The sequence below is a fragment of the Acomys minous genome (assembly GCF_964271855.1).
Source record: "Acomys minous genome assembly, chromosome: 12".
In the NCBI taxonomy this organism is placed as follows: domain Eukaryota; kingdom Metazoa; phylum Chordata; class Mammalia; order Rodentia; family Muridae; genus Acomys; species Acomys minous.
The window spans coordinates 102513634-102532633 of NC_140493.1; positions in this window are offsets into that span (position 1 = coordinate 102513634).

Genomic DNA, 19000 nt, shown 5'->3' on the forward strand with positions numbered 1-19000 from the left:
CCATATCTATGAGGAAGGAGAGAAGGGATAGATGTCTGTATGTGTTTGTATGACAGGTCTCGCTGTACAGCCCAGACTGACTTTGAACTTGTGATCCACCTGCAGCCTTTCACTTGAGTGATAGAACTCATAGCGGTTATGGGAAACTTCTTCTAATGGGACATGACACATATGTCTTGGGAACCCACAACAGACCCAAGTGTTGATTAAACCAAAGTACGACTTTGGGAGCGAACAAGTTTATTGGAGTTGCTTACACGGGTATGGCGGAGGGGTTATTTACAGTAGTGGGGATGACTCAACAAACAGCTGTACCACTGAAAATTGCACCACAACAGGGGTGATGACTCAGGAAAATTGCAACCCTGGTGGTCCATGCAGTTTGCAGATACCTCAACAACCCAGCAAGTCTCCTCCAGGCAGTTTGGATGGTCAGAACCTTTTCCTTCAGTACTTGTGTGCTGCTTCCATAACCTTGGGGGCGGGGCCCTCATGAATCCAGTATGTTTCCTGTTTCCAAGGTATGAAGTTGGTTTACTGCCTGACTCCCATGAATTCCACATCCTTTCTGGAAGGGATTTTAAATTGTAAGTGTATCGATGCAACCCACCTTGCCTAGAACAAGGATGAACACTTTTAAGGGCGAGAGCTGACAAGTCTTGATGTTGGACTGCCTGTGGATGGCTGAGGAAGAAGTGTTCAAGGAAACCTCCTGTTTCCAGCAGGCGTGAAGAGGAGAGCTATTCATGGACGTTGAAAACATTAGAGGGGAGTGTGGGGAAGAAAAGTTGTAATTTCAATGCGGGTCTCCTTTTTGGTTTGATAACCTCGTAAGGTAGAGACTAGTGAGTGGATGCTGGGGACTCCTCGGCCAGCCAACATAAATGAAGTGATGAGCACCAGGCTCAGGATGAGACTGTTCTAGTTTCAGTTCTGTTGCTGTGATACAGTGCCCATCCCAGTGTAGCTAATCCTGCATTCAGACGTCTCTTCCCAGGTGATTCTTTGTTGCGCCAAGTTGACAAAATTAACTTCCATAAATACTCCTGTTTCAAAATATAAGACAAAGAGCAATAGAGGAAGACTACTGACTTCTACTTTTGGCTTCTATACATGCATGCACAGGCCAGAGCACCTATACATACATACATACACACACACACACACACACACACACACACACACACACACACACACACACACACAAACTGTCTGCTTTTGAAAGTCTCCCAGGATTAATTTAAGCTCGGCTGGCTAATGATTCTCTTACTCCGTAACTTTTCATCATGTTCACATGTTCAGATCTTCACATGTTTACATGTTTACGTGAGTCAAGGTCAGAAGACTGCATTTCACCAAGGCAAGAACCACTGAGGGGCAGCTTTAGAATTCTGCCACCACCCAGGCAGAGAGTTCTGTTTGCTTCCTTCTCACCACACTCCCTGTTATCCCTTTAACAATTTCATTCCCAGAAAGGAAAGAAGAGTGCATCTCTGGGACCGGTCCATTGAGTTGACAGGAACATCATCAGCTTTCTCAGAAAAGAGCCTACTCTCTCTCAAAGTGGAAAAATCTGAGATGACTGCGCACACGTGCTTTCTCGAGACATCACAGATGGGCAGCAGCACAGCTGCCTTTCTGGGAAGAGGGACTGCTCTGGTCTACATGGAAGGCCACCCAGGGTAGAGTACTTCCACGTGGGAATCCCAAGAAAAAGTGCAAGACCATGAACGTGGCATCAGATTTTACCACAGCTGCTCACTGTGTCTCCCAGAGAGATCAAGACAGACTGTTGCCCAGAGAGCAAGGATCTCTGAGGCCAGGGTGCTGGTGATTAAGGGAGAAATAATGCTCTGAGGATGAGCAAAGTAAGGGACTTGCTGCCCAGTGTCCCAGTGAGTTTTCAGCTCATTGCCCTTTTGAGGTGTACTGTGAAATCCTGCCTTTGCAGAAAGCAAAGGGACAGACAGCAACAAGAAGGATGTAATTAAGGGGACAGGCAGCTTCTGAGAGTCCGAGGCCTCTTTGGCTTTCAGAGTTGCAAAGGCGCTAGCAGGCCAGGAAGCATCAGACAGAATGAATGGACGGCCTCTGATGAGGATGCTACGAGCTGCGAAATTGCAAACAGACTTGGCATGCTTCCTTGGGAGCCCAGCAGAGTGTGCACATTACTCAGTGTTAAAACTCATGGGACAGCAGGCACTCGTTTCTCTGGAATGGGCTTTGGCATCCAGAAACTCACCATCTGCCTCTTTTTGGCTATTTCTGATCCCTCGGGAGGGACTTTGTTGTTGTGTCTGTGTCTTGTGCCTCTTTTGTAGTAGAGAGGAATCAGGCAAGCAGCATCGAGGGCTGTCTTGAAGTCTTGAAGAATAGAGAGAGGCATATCCCCACAGGCAGGGCGTTTGCTTCCAAAGGCTTTGATACAGTCAGGCCTGAGTTCAAACTCTGACTCTGTCATCTGCGATCTGGGTGATCTTAAACATGTTGCTTGCTTTTTTTTTTTTTTTTTTTTTTTTTTTTTTTGTGAGCCCCAATTAGCTCACACGGTTTCTAGTCTGCAGGACGGGTATGTGGGTGGGAATGATGTCTATAAGCAGTGAAAAGAAATGGACTTAGAATAAGGGTTTAATAAGAAAAGAATGTACCACGTTGGTGGTGCCTCATCCTTCAATCAGGAAACCTGTTGGCTGCTAACCCAATGGTTAGTCCTCTTTCCTCGTGCTTGGTAGAGTGTGTCTCCTGATACGTAAAATGAAAGGCAGAGCATGCCTCTTAATATGCACAGTAAAAGGCAGAATGCATCTCCTAAGATGCACAGTGAAGGCCGAACCACTTGTTTTTCTTCTTACCTCAAGACATGAGAGCATGGGCTGGCCTCTGCTTCTTTGTAACTTTAAGGAGGCTTGGGAGAAAGATGGCTGAGAAGGAAAAGGCCTGTACGCAGACCAATCTGCAGAAGGAGGAGAAATGCAAATAAGTAAAAGCAATGGTCCATGGCCTTGTTGGGTTTGTCCAAGGAGACAAGCTAGCCCTGAATCTCAGTGGCTTTTAGAAACAGTTTTATGGTTTTGCTCATATTGGATAAATGATGTGGATTTCATCCATGATCCATGATCTCTTGATCAAAGGAATTTGGTCCATGTGTCTTTGCCCCAGAAGCCAGGCATGTGGAACAATACCCTAAGTATGGGAGCCTTAGGCAGTCACATAATATAAAGCTCTAGCTTGTGTCCATAGGCAAAACAATGATTTCTAGAGAATCTATACCAGTGGTTCTCAACCCGTGGCTTGTGATCCTTTGTTGTTTGAATGATCCATTCACAGAGGTTGCCTCAGACCATCCTGCATAACAGATATTTATATTACGACCTATAACAGTAGCAAAATTATAGTTATGAAGCAGCAATGAAAATAATTTTATGGCTGGGGGATCACCACAACATGAGAGCTGGATTAAACAGTTGCAACATTCATTAGGAAGGTTGAGAAACACTGATCTAGATGATACTCCAGATTATTGTGTTTTTCAGGTTACCTGTAATTTAATCCACTGGGGGTATTGACTTCTCTAAAGTCCTCTTTCCTTTTCTGACACCCTGTAAGAAACATCCCCCAAACTCCAGTTTGGCTATGGAAAGAGATAAAAGTTCCTTATCACAGGTCTGTGAAACAGTAGTTCTGCGTGGGTCTGATAGCATTGTCCATGCTTGGCTTCCTAAATGCAATGGATTTGTCTTCCCCATGTAGCATTGTTTTGCATCACGTGTTACCGGGTACAAGCCCTCTCATGGCTAAGGAAAGCAAATTGCGAGCAAAGCAATGCATGAAGGCACGCTAACATATTGCTGATGTTAACAAGATCGAGGTCCCCAGTCGGGTCACAGAATCCAAGTAAAAGCTTCAGGCATGACTGTGATGTCTTCTCTCCTGAGAGACACTATGAAGTTATACGGGGAGTGACATGGGCATCTTAATACAAAGAAAAAAAAAGTAATAATTGGGAGCAAACCTCCAAACCATACACACCCTAGCTCGTTGAACCCAGCCGTTGATAGCTCTGGGTCATAAAATAAAGGTTAAAGTCCAAGGCTGGCCACCTGATAGATCTAGGTTTAACCTTTCTTGTCTTACCCTCAATTTCTCCTATGCATCCTTTTTTATAAGAGTATTAAATCCATTAGTTTTTTTTCTTTTTTCCCTAACCCTAACCCCTAACCCCTAACCCCCAACCCCTAACCCCCAACCCCCAACCCCTAACCCCTAACCCTAACCATAAATCCATTAGTTTTGAAGTACTTTTATTTGTAGATTTAGTTTGTGTTTGTGTCCATACTACTACATCAACAATAACTTGGAGAAGTTTTAGGGACAATGTATGGACTTCCTATGCTGTTTTCTTACAACACTAAGAGGGATAAATATTTACTATAACATAATTTACCTTGGCTTATGTGCCATTCATGCTTCTCTAGAAAAACACACTTGAGAAAATTATTCTCTTGATCTCTATGTATCTATCACACACATATGTGTACATATTCTTGGTACTTTTCACAAGTTTTTCAGTATACATATATATATATATATATATATATATATATATTTAAGTGTTTTATAATACATGTTTTAAATACATGCACACATGCACGCGCATGTGCGCGCGCGCACACACACACACACGCATACACACACACTGACTATCCTGAAGGACAGTCCAGAAATGCAATAGTTGTTCATCAGTGAGACTGAATGAATGAGGCTGGTCTTCAGTATGTGTTGGAATCTTGAAGAAGTAGGCTATAACACCAGAGAAGAAATGAGCTGGGCAGCAAGTGTGAAGGCAAACAGGCAAAAAGCCAAAGCTTGCTTCTTCCGCGTCTTTTACCTAGGCTGGCATCAAAGCAGGGTTGTAATATGGATCACCAAGTCCGAAGACCTGAGCTTGAGAGCCAGACCATCATGGTGGAAGGAGGCGATAGACTCTTTGAAGTTTGGTCAGTGAAATACCTGCAGGTTCTCTTTAGGGTTGAATTTCCTCCCATTGTCAGCCTTCCCTTAGGAGCTTTACCCTCAGCAAGAGGCTTTACCACAGGACATTTTCCGTGTGCCCAGGGCCTTTTATTTCTGTGCACCTTGTGGGCACTATTTTCCCTAAATATACTTCAGAGTCTGAGGCTCTAATGTGGTCATACCAACACTATCTCCTTTTATATCTCTATAGTATCATCACAAGGAGGCTCTGCCTACTTCAGAGGCTCTTGTTGTGGTGGCAGTTCCTTTGCTTTTGTGATTGGTTTTGTTTTGTAACCGGCGAAGGCTACTCTTGGTTGTCAGCTTGACTAATTCTGCAGATAACTAAAGTTGAAACATAGCAGCGCTGATGTGAGGGGTTTTCATGATTGGATCATTTGAAGTAGGAAGGACCCACTCTAAATCTAGACTTCATTCTGTGCATCCTTACTCATGTGAACTTCATCATTTAGTCACTCCTGACAGTGCATGTATGCTCATGTCATTTATGGCTGTTGCTGATTTGCATTTTAATCAAGAGAAGTGATAACCCTCTTCCCATACCCCATGTAGAGCCCATGTAAAGCCCATGCTGCTGCCCTTCCAATATCCACCTAACGATGCTTTATTTTTCTCTCCACACTGGGGTTACAAGTCTACATCACCACACTTGAGGGTATCAAACTCAATTCCTCATGTTTTCAGTGCCAGCCGCTTTACAAACTGAGCCGCCCCTCCCCCAACTCCCAGGCGACTCCTTTTATTCTAACATTGAAGTGTGTTGGAGAAAATGAGCACTAGAACTTAAAGTTCTTGGTGTTACTACAGGAAAATGCAGATATGTATGTGATAGGGAAAAAAGGCCAGCATTGTAAGGTAGACACAGTTGAGTACAACATCACTTCATCCTGCTGCACACAGGCCAGTTTACTGATCCCAGTTCCCAAATGCCTCTATTTCTTTGAAGAAAAAAAGCAATGAAGTCCTAATATAAGATATTTGATAAATCTGCATTTCACCCATTTGAATTATTAACTGTTACTGACAGGGCCACCTCTTTGATCAGCCTTGGGCATTTGGAGGCATTGAATAATTGAGATAAAACGAAAGGCAGATCTGCTCGCATGATCTGTGGAGATTTGGTTATTTGCACGATGTTTTGATTTGGTGCCACTTTGAAAAACTAGAAAACAGAGGAACAAAATTAATATAAAGAAGAGAGAAAAACAAAACAAAACCCTGTGTTTCAGCTCCTGCTTCAAACCCAGTTAGAAAAGGGTGTGGTTTGGAAAATGTCAGTCAGCCTGTACTGTCTTTATCCTTGACGTGAATCTTTGCTGTGGAGGCATCTTCCCAGTGTCTTTTGTGAGTTTCCAGTGCCTGGAAGCATTGGGCTTCTCAGTGGGCCTTTGAGATACCTTCCGTAGGTCTATTACATTAGGTCAGTACTCAGATACTTAGACTGATACAGGCTAGGCACAGCCAGTATTGGCAAGAGGTACAGCCTATGACGAAGGGAATGGAAGCTATCCCAGGGCAGCTGTCTTTGATAAGAAAGAGAATGCTGTTAAATGCTACAGTGCTGCAGTTTGTATTAGTCAGGGATCTCCAGAGAATCAGAGTGAGAGGATGTGTGTGTATGTGTGCTGCCTCCAGTCATCCCTTGGCATTCATCGGGAATTTGTTCTAGATCCTTTATGGACACCAAACTCTATGACTCTCAGGATATTTATATAACATGACAAAAAGTATGTGCATATAACCTATGTACATCTTTCTGAATGTGCTAAACATTCTCTAGAATGCTTGTGTAGTCCCTGAGCTAAAGCAAAGTCTGCGTAGATAGCCATCACACTCTACCATTTAGGGCAATGGTTCACAACCCATGGGTTGTGACCCAGTAGGGAGGTTGACTGACCCTATCACAGGGGTTACCTAAGACTATTGGAAAATACAGATATTGATATTCCAATGCATGATAATATCAAAAGTAGAGTGATGAAGTATCAACAAAGATAATTTTATGGTTGGGGTCACCACAACCCGAGGAACTGTATTAAAGGGTTACATCATTGAGAAGGTTGAGAACTACTGACATAGGAAATCCTACTGGGGGTAGAAATTTCCCATAGCATTCAGCATTGATACTTTTAATTAGTATTTTTAATCCACGGTGGATTGATTGAATCTTCAGATTACGTGGAAACAACCATTTATGTATTTGCATAGGCTCCATTCTTCGTCCTTTAATAAGCTCTGCATTGGCTGTCATATACTCTGTTATGCCTGTTCCACACCCCTCCATCTCCAGACCTCACTCTGGTATTCTTCTACACTTGACTTCTATTCACTTGGTGGCTTTATCAAAAATGAACCAGCACATTTCAAGAGTACTTGGGGGCTCAACGTCAACTCAAGTAACTCTCACTAATGAGTGATGGAATGTAATATATAATTAATATTAATTGATGTATAGAATTAATGAACAGGAGTAGGATAACTCCAAGGCACATGTTTTCTGCCCTGGATCCTGTAGCCCCCATAGGACGGTTATGCTTCCTGGACCCTGAGCTGTCATGTATCTGGTGGCGCTCAGCATTTCACTGCGCTGCACTCTCCTGCAGAACAACTTGTACTTGAGACCTTGCCTCATGATCTGCTTCTTGGGAATCTTCAGCTAAGACAGAAGCCCAGACTTACAGGCAGGGAACAATTCAGTAGATGGCACGGGGTTGGGTAGAGAAGAGTCGCATCAGAGCTTTCCTTCTATAACTGTTTTCTGCTTGCATCACTCTTCCATGGACTCTGAGATCCCTTTCTTGGCGGGACATTAATATAAACACTCATATAGTGTGATTTATTATGTGTGCTTGGCCCTTTAAAGGATCCTCGGTTGACTCTATGACCCTCCATATCGGTTGGCTCTTGGACTGCTCGGAACAGGAGAGGATATAAAAAGGGCAGCTGAGGAGAGTAGGGCCAGAGAATAGGGTGTGAGAAGGCAGCTGGCACAGGAGGGAGGAAGACTGACTAGGGCTAGAGACGAGAAGAGGTTGAGCAGAGTGGAAACAGGAGACAGTTGAAAGTGAGTCGGGCTAGCAGAATGAGAAGAGAAAATGGTTGGTGACGGTTGAGCCAGAAGCTGAGCTGAGTAACATAAGATATTGTTAGGAAACAGGGGAAGAACCCACAGAGAACCCACACAAAGCAGCAAAGTTTAAAAAAAAAGGAAAAGCTACACATTCAAACAGTACCCCTTGTTCTGATGATGGGTGGGCAGCTAAGAAGTGCTTATTCATGCTTTCTATGGCAAAACTATGATTGCTATATATTTTGTGTATACTTGCTCACCCACATCCATCAGTTAGGTCAGAGAATGGCTTTATTAAAGTAATTATGAGTGACAGGTAAAATGACCATGTGAATTTCACAGGCAATTTATTACTTTCCTCTGTAGTCCATACAGAAACTCAGAGTTTGAGGAAGATCTGAAATATGGTAAGCAAGCCATAAAAATTTCACTTTTACATTTATGATACTGAAGTTCTCTGTCACTTAAGTGTTATTTAGCCAATGAACGGGACACAGAAGGATCACTCATCAAGCTTGGGTTTGACTCAAAGTGGAAGGAGTCACTAACATTCCAGTTAAGAAAAAGGCTCTTAGAGTATCGAGTCTCTTCTTGGTAACTTGCTATCCTTCTTCTGAGTGCCACCAGGCCTCCCCATCCAGGGGATGTGGTCAGAAAAGGGGCACCGGAGTCCGTGTGAAAGTCAGATCTCCCTGTCCACTCAACGGTGGAGAATATCCTGTTCATTGGCTAGGTCTGGGTAGACGTTTGAAGTTTACTGCCTATTTCTCCTTGGCTGGTGCCTTAGTTTGAGGAGGACCCCAGGACCCAGATCTGCCTGTCATAAAGTTCTTCTTGTAGAGCATATATAGGGGGAGGAGGTCTTTCTCAATCACAGACACAGGGGAAGGGAGAAAGGGGGAAGTGGGAGGGAGGGAAGAATAGAAAGATACAAGGGAAGGGCTAACAGTTGAGATGTAATTTGAATAAATTAATAAAAAATAATTTAAAAAAAGGTTCAAGCTTCAAATACCTCAACATTTTAAACCTAAACAAATTATAGCCCAAGAATAGGATGTGGGAGCCCAGCTAGACAGGAGTTCACCACAAACTTTGTGAAAGCCAGCAGTGTGATGAAGCCACCGACCTCACTGTCCAGCCCTGCCATGAAAAGACATTTGTCCAGAAAATGGCTGTATTGCTTGGTTAGAGCGGATGGATTCATTGGAAGAATAAAAATGTAACGAGAGTCTTACTTGAGCAGGAAACTGCTGGAGTCAATTCAGGATGGCGAGAGAATTCTGAGTGTTGCTGTGTGAGGAACACTTGAGGGCACTAGTGTTTGTTTATGTGGGGCTGGAGACAGAATGTCGTCCTGGTCTCTAGTCGACTGTATTGGCATTGAACCTCTGTTCATCTATGCTGATCTTCAGCGTACTTTCCTTTAAGAGGGAGGCTTATTCATGTTCTTACACTTTACGTACCCCATCTGTGTGGGCTGTCAGTTTCATTCTTTCAAACATTTGGAGGCTTCTCTTGTAAGAAGCTGAACCTCTCAGGCTCATCCTGACAGCAGAAGGTAGGTGGCAAATAGTTTTAGTGGAGAAAATTTTACTTTGATATCCAAGTTAACTTTCTGGCCCTGGGAGATATCTTGGTTAGTAAAGTGCTTGCCTTGTAAACAGAAGAACCTGAGTTTATCACCCCCTAAGGACCTATATTAAAAAATAGCTGGGTGTGGTGGTACATTCCTATAAATCCTAGTGCTGGAGAGGCAGAGACAGGTTGGTCCCTGGGGTCTGCTGGCTAGCTAGTTTTTCCAACTCACCAACTCCCAGGCCAATGAGAGAGACTATTTTAAAAAACAAAACAAAACAAAAAATAAAGTAAATCGCTTCTACAGTACTGTACTTGAAGTTGTCCTCTGGTCTACATGCATACACACACTCTCTCACACACACACACACACTCACACACACACACACATGCATACACACTCACACACACACACTCACACACACTCACACACACACACAAACACACTCACACACACACAAACACACACATGCATACACACTCACACACACACACACTCACACACACACACACTCACACACACACATGCATACACACACATAAGCACCTTCATATGTGAAAAATTACTTTGCTTATAATTTGATTGCCCTTACAAAATACAGATGCCTCAAAAATATGCTATTTACCTAGAACTTGTTGAGCCAGTATTTTATGTCTTAGGCTTTTCCTGCATACTGTGGGCCCAGTAGAATTCTCAGGCTACCTACATGGCTCTAAACATGCTCACCCTCACTTCCCACAGATCTGTCACTGTGTCATCAAATACTTTGGTGTTCAAGCAAAATATCTTCGAGGTGTGTGTGGTTCTTGCTCCCCTCCGCTCTCCGTATCCCACACCACACGTTCATCCTCCCAGCACTGTCAGCTCCGGATCTCATCTATAACTCAAGCCATTTACTTCTTTCCATCTCCGTGATTATTACCAAAGTCTAAACTATCAGAACCTCTATTCGATCTACCACAACAGCCTGATAATTAGTGTGTCTATCTACGCCTACGGCTTTAGTTTCTGTCATCCGTTCACAATCATGTAGAAGGGGTAGTTTAAATTGTTTAATGGTTTCCCATTGGACCAAGGAGAGAACCCACAATCCTTTACACTGACTGACTACTAAGCTCTAATACTGAGTGGCTTCTGTCAATCATTCCAACATTGCTTTTTAGCACCTTTAACTTAGCCTTACATGCTCTAGTGATTTTTTTTTCTTGGTTTCACTGGCTTATGTTGGCTTGAATGGACTACTGTTGCCGCTTCATATTACTGTCTAATTATTTCAACTTTTTCTATTATAGTGTTTCTCTTGTACTTAGTACTTCATAATTATGTTTATTTATGGTATTATATTTACCCATGGAGGTCTTAAAATTTGCGTGGGTAAATAATTGCCCACTCAAAATTGTGGGTCTCTTATTAAACACCAAACAAAAGAAAACAAGAAAACCAAATCTTGTAAGCCAAAAAATGGGCTAATGAAATCAACAGTTTTTTTTTTTTTTAAAACCAGTATACAGCTTGATCCAACCCTACCCTCGTGCCACCCCCTTCCCCTCCTCCACTCCTTCTCGGAAAGGGGAAGGCTCCTAAAGGGTACCAACCTACCCGGTACCCCAAGTTGAAGCAGGACTAACCACATCTCTTCCTATTGAAGTCAGACAAGGCCGCCCAGCTAGGGGAAAGGGATGCAAAGGCAGCGGAGAGCCTCTACTTTCATCGTTAGGGAACCCAAATGACGACCAAGCTGTACATCTGCTACGTATGTGTAGGGGGTCTAGGTCCAGCCCGTGCATGCTCTTTGGTTGGCTCTTCAGTCTCTGTGAGCCCTCATGGGCTCAGGATAGTTGATTCTGTAGGTCTTTTTGTGGATTCCTTGACCCCTTCAGCTCCCTCAGTCCTTCTCCCACTCTTCCAGAAAACTCCTCAGCATGGCCTATTGATTGGCTGTGGGTCTCTACATCTGTTTCCACCGCCTGCTGGATGAAGCCTCTCAGAGGACAGTTATGCTAAGCTTCTGTCTGCAAGCATAGCAGGCTTTCATTAATAATAGTATCAGGGCTTGGCTTTCTCCCATGGCAGTTCAGTGGAGGGAGAGGGCCATGAATCCACCCATAAAGCCTTTGACCTAAACTTTGTGTCACCTATAAGAAGTGTAGGGATAAAGACGAAGTAGAGATTGAGGAAATGGCAAACCAATTACTGGTCCAACTTTTTTTTGTTGTTGTTGTTTTAAGACATGATTTCTAGCTGGGCGCACGCCTTTAATCTCAGTACTCAGGGAGGCAGAGGCAGGTGGATCTCTGCGAGTTTGAGGCCAGCTTGGTCTACAATGTGAGTCCAGGACAGCCAAGGCTACACAGAAATCCTGTTTCGAAAAACAAAAATGTAGCCCTAGCTGTCCCAAAATTCTCTCTGTAAACCAGACTGGCTTCCAACTCAGAGATCTGCCTGCTGCTGCCTGCTTTTGCCTCCCAAGTCCTGGCATTGTAAAGGTGTCCACCACCTCACCTGGCTGAAATGATCAGTTCTCAAAAGAAGAATGACCAATAACTTGAAAAAGGAGATCAACATCTTTTGTATTCCAGGAAATTCAAATTAAAACTACTTGAAGAAGCCACTTGATGATTCCTGTGAGGTTGGATAACATAAAAATGTCTGGCATGAAATGTTGGTGAAGACACACGGGGAAATGTAAATGTGCCGATGGGAATGCAGTGTATGCATGTGTGCACATAAGTGAATCTAGATGTGGGCAAAGCCTAAAACCATAGAACAGAGACCAAGAGGATAAATGTAAGTAACAAGAAAGAATGAGGATGGGCAAAAGGATTCTCAGGACACGCCAAAGGAAAAGACACTGAGGGGTTATGGGCAGGAGAGGACAGGGGTAGCAGAAAGAAAGGGCAGGAGAACATACTAGAAGGTGCTGTGTTAAAAATACGCCACAGCACTTTCTAACACCTTGTGTGTAAATTAAAACAAAACAAAACAAAACAAAAACAATCCATTTAAAATAAAAAGATAAAGACAATAGGGAAGAAATATGAAGAGAAATAGGAAAATGTAAATTTCAAAATGAATGCACTACTTTATTTAAAAAGGTTAAGGTATTTGTGTGTGTGTGTGTGTGTGTGTGTGTGTGTGTCAAAGCCTCATGTATCCCAGGCTGGCCTTGAACTTGCCATGCAATTGAACTTCTAATCCAGCTCTTTCCACCTCTCAAGTGCTGAGATTACAGGTATATATCCCCACACTGGGTTTCTGCAGCTGCTGGTAAGGGAACCCAGGCCCTCGTGTGTGCCAGGAAGGCTTTCAGCCACCTGAGCCACTTTCCCAGTTATGACTTTTCTTTGGAGTCGATAAACCTGAGAGAAAGCACTCATAGTTTGACATACATGCCCGTGGGCAAGTGCCTTACATGTACAGTGTTCTCAGTGTTTGTCTTAAGGCTGGAATTTTACATTTTTTTCTATAAAAGTAAGAAAACCAAGATTCATCTTTCCCAAGGACTTCATCTGTTCCTTGTTTCAAGTGTGTATTATTTACATGTCATGGGTCTCTGACCCCTAGTGGTGGGGACCAAATCCTTTACCCATGAGCCGCTCAATTTGCAGCCATTTAACATTCCAGACTCTCTGGCAGAGAGAAGAACAATGGAAACTTGTAATGTTTTCTCTCTTGGTTTATTTCTGCTCTCTTATTTTTCTTTTTCATGTTCCCCCTCCTCCTAGCCACTTTCTCCTTTTCCTTTCTTCATCTCCCAAGAATCCTCAAGGGAGACTTAGATCCTCGCTCCCCAGGCATTGCTGGATCTTGCGGGGCACCGTATTAACGGCAAATTCTTTCAGAAACTCCGTAAATATACTCCCCCAGTCAACCGGAGCCTGTTAAATGCAGGTGCCCCAGTGTTTAATGAGGTTGACAGAGACCGAGGGAAGTGGCTGCCATGTGAGCCACCTGCGGTTTATCTACCAAGTGGCAACAATCCTCACTACCCCAGCGCTGCTCCTAGGGCAACAGATCTGTCTTTAATCTACTTGGACCACTGAGCAAATGGCTTAAATAAAATCTCTGCATGAGTGAGTCACTTCTTTTTTGGCTCCTATGTGGCATACTGAGGAGTGATCGTTTACTTTGTCTAAGTAACAAAATTAATATAAGAGAAACATTTTTGTTATGTGGTATCCTAACCAAAAAAAAAAAAAAAAAAATCACAAAAAGAAAGAAAAGACATATGGGCCAGAGCAGTGAAATTTGGATGAAAGAGCTTCTCTTGACACGAGGAAACTCATGAAAAAAAAATGTAGTAAATTTTCTTGGCAGAGGAGGGTAAAACAGAATCATCAGGAAGAAATGAAAAAAAAAAAAAAGAAGAAGAAGACACTTTCACTCAACAGTTGCTGTGGATCTGACGGTGCCTGGGCTAATTCTAAGCCTCTTTCTGTTATTTTAAATGAGATGCACTAAAAACCCTTTCAATCAACAGGGGTGGCATCTAATTTAGCAGAGCCTGTGTCACCATGAACAGTGACCCTCTCTTCAAGGCAGCTGGTTTACAGAAAAATAAAGACACAGGCGGCAGCACTGGGATGGATGGAAGGCTTTCAATCTGTACCCACAGCCATGGCACGTTCTCTGACTACAAGTGTCCAGGTTCCGTAGGTTCAGTTCATTTCTTTTTATGGCTTGAATATGAGACATCTCCCACAGACTCATGCTGGACCCTCTTGCCCCCAGTTGGTTCCACAGTTTTGGGGGGGGTTGTGGAGTCTTAGGGTCATGGGATCTAGCTGGTAGAAGTGAGTTGCTGGGGGGGAGGTCTTGAGAATGGTATCTGCTGCTAGTGCCACCCTCAGCGTCCTGATCGGCCAGGATGCAAACGAGCTGTACCACACACACCAGCTGTCACACGCTGACTCATTCCCACCACTGTGCTTTTACACCGTGATGGAATGTTCCGCTCCGGGAAGGCAAGACAAGATGAAACCTTTACTTCCTTAAATGGCTTCCGTCAGGTATTTTAGCACCGAGGCAAGATGAATAATGGACACAGTTGTCACGTGTTCTGAAGGTGACACCAAATGTTTCCCAGCTAATGGGAGGGTGCATGTTACAAAGCATTCACAATCTAATGGTCATCTGCTGTTCTAAGAGTGCGCTGCTATTTTCTTCTACAGACAGATTACCGTTTCTGCTACACGGGAACAGCCAAGTACTATGAACGCCCGGTCGTCCCCAACTAGTGCCGCTTTGGAATAGCCGGGGTAGCATTTATATAGAAAGTTGAGTGGATTTGATCTCAGTGTGAAAGTGAATACCTTTTGCCTTTAAGCATGCCATGTCCCAAGGAAGGCATGGTCAATAAAAGCAAGCCTGTCCTTACCCAGCTTGGCACAGGCAAGAGGACCTTAGGAAGGAAATGACAGACCCAGGCATGCCAGCAAGAGGGTGACGCTTCACGGCCAAGAGGCTTCCCGCGTCATCTTGCACAGGGGCCATGCTAATCTCTGTTATCATTTCAATTTTAGGATATGTGCTGTGAAAGTCAGTGGACTAGGGGTGGGTTGGGACGGACACAGGAGGGATCAGGTGCAGGGGTGTAGGGTAGAGGGGGAGAATCCTGGGAGAGACAGCTGGAATTGGGGGCGTTTCAGGGGTAAAGTAGCAGCCCAGTGCAGTGAAAACTCCCGGAGTTTCAGTAAGGTGACCCTAGGGAAGACTCCTAGTAACAGGGGGTATGGAGCCATAACTGACCATCTTTTTTTTTTTAAAGATTTTATTTACTTTTTATTATGTATACAGTGCTCTACCTGAATGTACACTTGCAGGCCAGGAAAGGGAATCAGATCACATTATAGATGGCTGTGAGCCACCATGTGGTTGCTGGGAATTGAACTCATGACCTCTGGAAGAGCAGCTGGTGCCCTTAACCACTGAGCCACCTCTCCATCTCCTGACCATCTTCTATAATTAGCAAAGCTCCTACCTGTGGGTCTTGGACCTAGCCAAAAAAAAACCCCAACACTTTTGACTTACAGTTTTTCTTGCCTACAAAATATTCTGGGGGATAAAGGTGGCCCAGAACTTGTGGAAGTGGCCAACCAATGGCTATTCAAACTTGAACTTGAGACCCACCCCTGACACTGCCTGGAGGGCCAGGACCCAGAGGCTGGATAGCCCAGAGAGCTAAGATAGAAGGAAACAGAAATGCTCCCTCCAAAGTCAAGAAATGATTTCTAATGATATTCTTCCATGCTCACAGAGCAGAGCCCAGCATAATCGTCACCAGAGAGGCTTCATTCAGCAGCTGATGGGAGCAGATGCAGAGACCCACAGCCAAACGTTAGTCAGAACATGAAGAGTCCCATGGCAGATGGGGAGGAAGGATTGTAGGAGCCATAGGGGTCAAGGATACCACAAGAAAATGACCCACAGAGCCAAGTAACCAGGGCCCATATAGGGACTCACAGAGACGGAGCTGACCATCATGGAGCCTGGAGATGTCTGATCTAGATCCTCTGCATACATGTTCTGCTTGGGTAGCATGGCGTTCTTGTGGAATTCCAAAGAGTAGGCTGTCTCTGTCTCTCTTCCTGCTTTTGGGACCCCTCTCCTCGTACTGAGTTGCCTCCTGCAGCCTTAATATGAGGGAATGTGCCCAGTCCTATTGTAACTTGTTATTCTGTGCTTGGTTGATATTCCTGGGGGGCGGCTGCTCTTTCTGAAGGGAAAAGGAGGAGGATTGGGTGGGGGAGGGGGAGGTGGGATGGAGGGGCTGGGAGGAGAGGAGGGGGAGGCAAATGATATGTAATATGTAGGAGAAGAAAAAAAAAGAAGTATAATCTTGGGCAATTTTTTTTCTTGTGAATCTGTTTTGCACATCTTAAAGTGGGCTAATTATTAAGCTCATGTGCAAAGTGCTGACTTTTTTTTTGCATATAGTTGTTAATCAATACTCAATTCCTGATTTATAATACAAACAACTGGTATTCGTTTTTTTTCTTTCTTTCTTTTCTTTCTTTCTTTCTTTCTTTCTTTTTTTTTTTTTTTGAGACATGGTTTCATTGTGTACCCTTGGCTGTACTGTACTAACTCTGTAGACTGGGCTGGCCTTGAACTCACAGAGATCTGCCTGCCTCTGCCTCCTGAGTGCTGGGATTAAAGGCGTGCGCTGCCGCCCCCCTCCCCAGAAAGCATGTTTTGAGATCATCTTCTGAGAGCCCCTTGTCTTCCCATCGTCAACTCAGTTTGAGGTTTGGTAGGTTTTAAGTGGTAGATCTGTATTTTTTTTCTAAAAGGCATACTTTTTTCATTTACCCTATATCAGTTTTTACAAGATTTAATTTAATTTGACTCTCAGTTTTGAAGTCATTGTCTTAGCAGGTGCTTGAGTCTCAGTCAAAATTGGGGTTTGAGGATTGAAAGATATTTGTGGTAGCATGTTAGGCATACAGAACAGTTTGAGAGTATCCCCAGAGTGAGCTTTTGTGGAAGATGGTCAGTGAATTCCACACTAGATGGGGTATTGGCCTTAAATTCACTTCATGTATATGAGTGCTTGTCTGCATGTATGTATATGCACCATGTACATGTAGTGCCCATGGGGGCCAGAAGAGGGCTCTAGGTAGCATTAGAACTGTAGTTACAGGTGGCTGGGCGCTGGGAACCTAACTAGGTCCTCTGCAAGAGCAGCAAGTGCTCTCAATGGCTGAACTGGGTCTCTATTCTGATACTTTTTTTTTTTTTCTGAGAAGAGGGGAGTCCCTACTTGTTGGAGTCCAGACCTTCTACTTTGATCTGCCTTTTGAGGCCTGAAAAAAAAAAGCCGTAGGTCACAAAAGTCTCTAACATTTTTGGGGGTAGCAGGTAATATGCTTCTGTTTTTTTTTTTATACTCCATTTTCTCTGCTACCTTTCTTGTCTCTCTTGTTCCATAAGAGGACTACACATTATAATCTGCTCAAAAATTTAGAGCTTTGAAAATACAAGAATGAAGTCTTCTTATTGAATCCATATTAGCACCACAACACAAACTATTACAAGAGAGAACAAAGTTTGAATACTTTGAAAAGTGCAAAATGTGTAAGGAATGTTATTTTTGAAACAGGGCCTTATGTGTTCTAGGGTGGGCTCCAACTAACTGTGTAGACAGGGATGGCCGTGAACTTCCTCAAAAAATTATTTTTTTTGTGTGGACACATGTTTTTATGAGAAGAGCCACGCAAGTGTCACGACAAGTGTGTAGAGGGTAGAGGACAGTTGTCAGGAGTCAGCTGTGTCCTGCCACCTCCTGGCATCCAGAGATTGAACTCAGACATGGGGACAAGTGACTCCACACATTGAAGAGTCTTGCCAGCTGACTGTACACTTCTTCTCCTCCCTCGCCCCCTCAAATGTTAGCATTTCAGGAATGTGCCAACGTGCCCAGCTTATGAGTGTCACGGACTGGGCCAGGACTTGAAGCGTGTTAGACAAGCACCCTGCCAACACAACTGCAGCCCCAGTCCCAGAATGTGGGTTAACTGTTGAATGACCTGCCACATGCCAGCTTTGAGGCTGAGAAGCATGGCATTTTTGGGAGCATTGTTTTCCATGGACCTTTTACAGAAAATGCGCCTTTTGCAAAACGCACCATTTACCAAAACACAATGTGCTTTTTACAAAAAGATGATGGGTATATATTTTCCTTACTCAGGGTTGGTAGTGGGCAGTGGAAGAAGCAAATACGGTCCGGTCCTGTATTTCTTTTAGTAAACTTATTTTAGAATAGTTTGGGTTTATAGAAGACTTCTGAAGATTATCCCCCAAGGGGTTCCCAAATACCACAGATGACATTTTATTAGTCACATCTGACATCAGGATCGCTCATTACCACAGCCAGTGAGCAAACATACTGGTTAATAATTATTGTTGTTTATGGTGTGTGTGTGTGTATGTGTGTGCACGCATGCGTGCACGTGCGAATGTGCGTGCGCACATGTAGATACACACATGCACATGTGTCAGCACTTGTGGAGGCCAGAGGCTGATGATATTAAGTACCAAACCTAATTAAATTCCACTTTATATTTCCTATTTTTAACATTTACTTGTTACTTGGTGTGTGTGTGTGTGTGTTTGTGTGCATGCGCACATATGTACAGGTCCAAGGACAACTTGTGCAAGTCGATTCTCTCATTCTGCTACGGCAGCTCTGGGGACTGAACTCAGATCATCAGATTTGGTAGCATCTTTGTCTACTAAGCCATCTTGACAGCCTCATATCCCATTTTGTTTTTTAAGCTAGGCTGTCTCACTGAGCGTGGAGCTCACAGTTGTATCTAGTG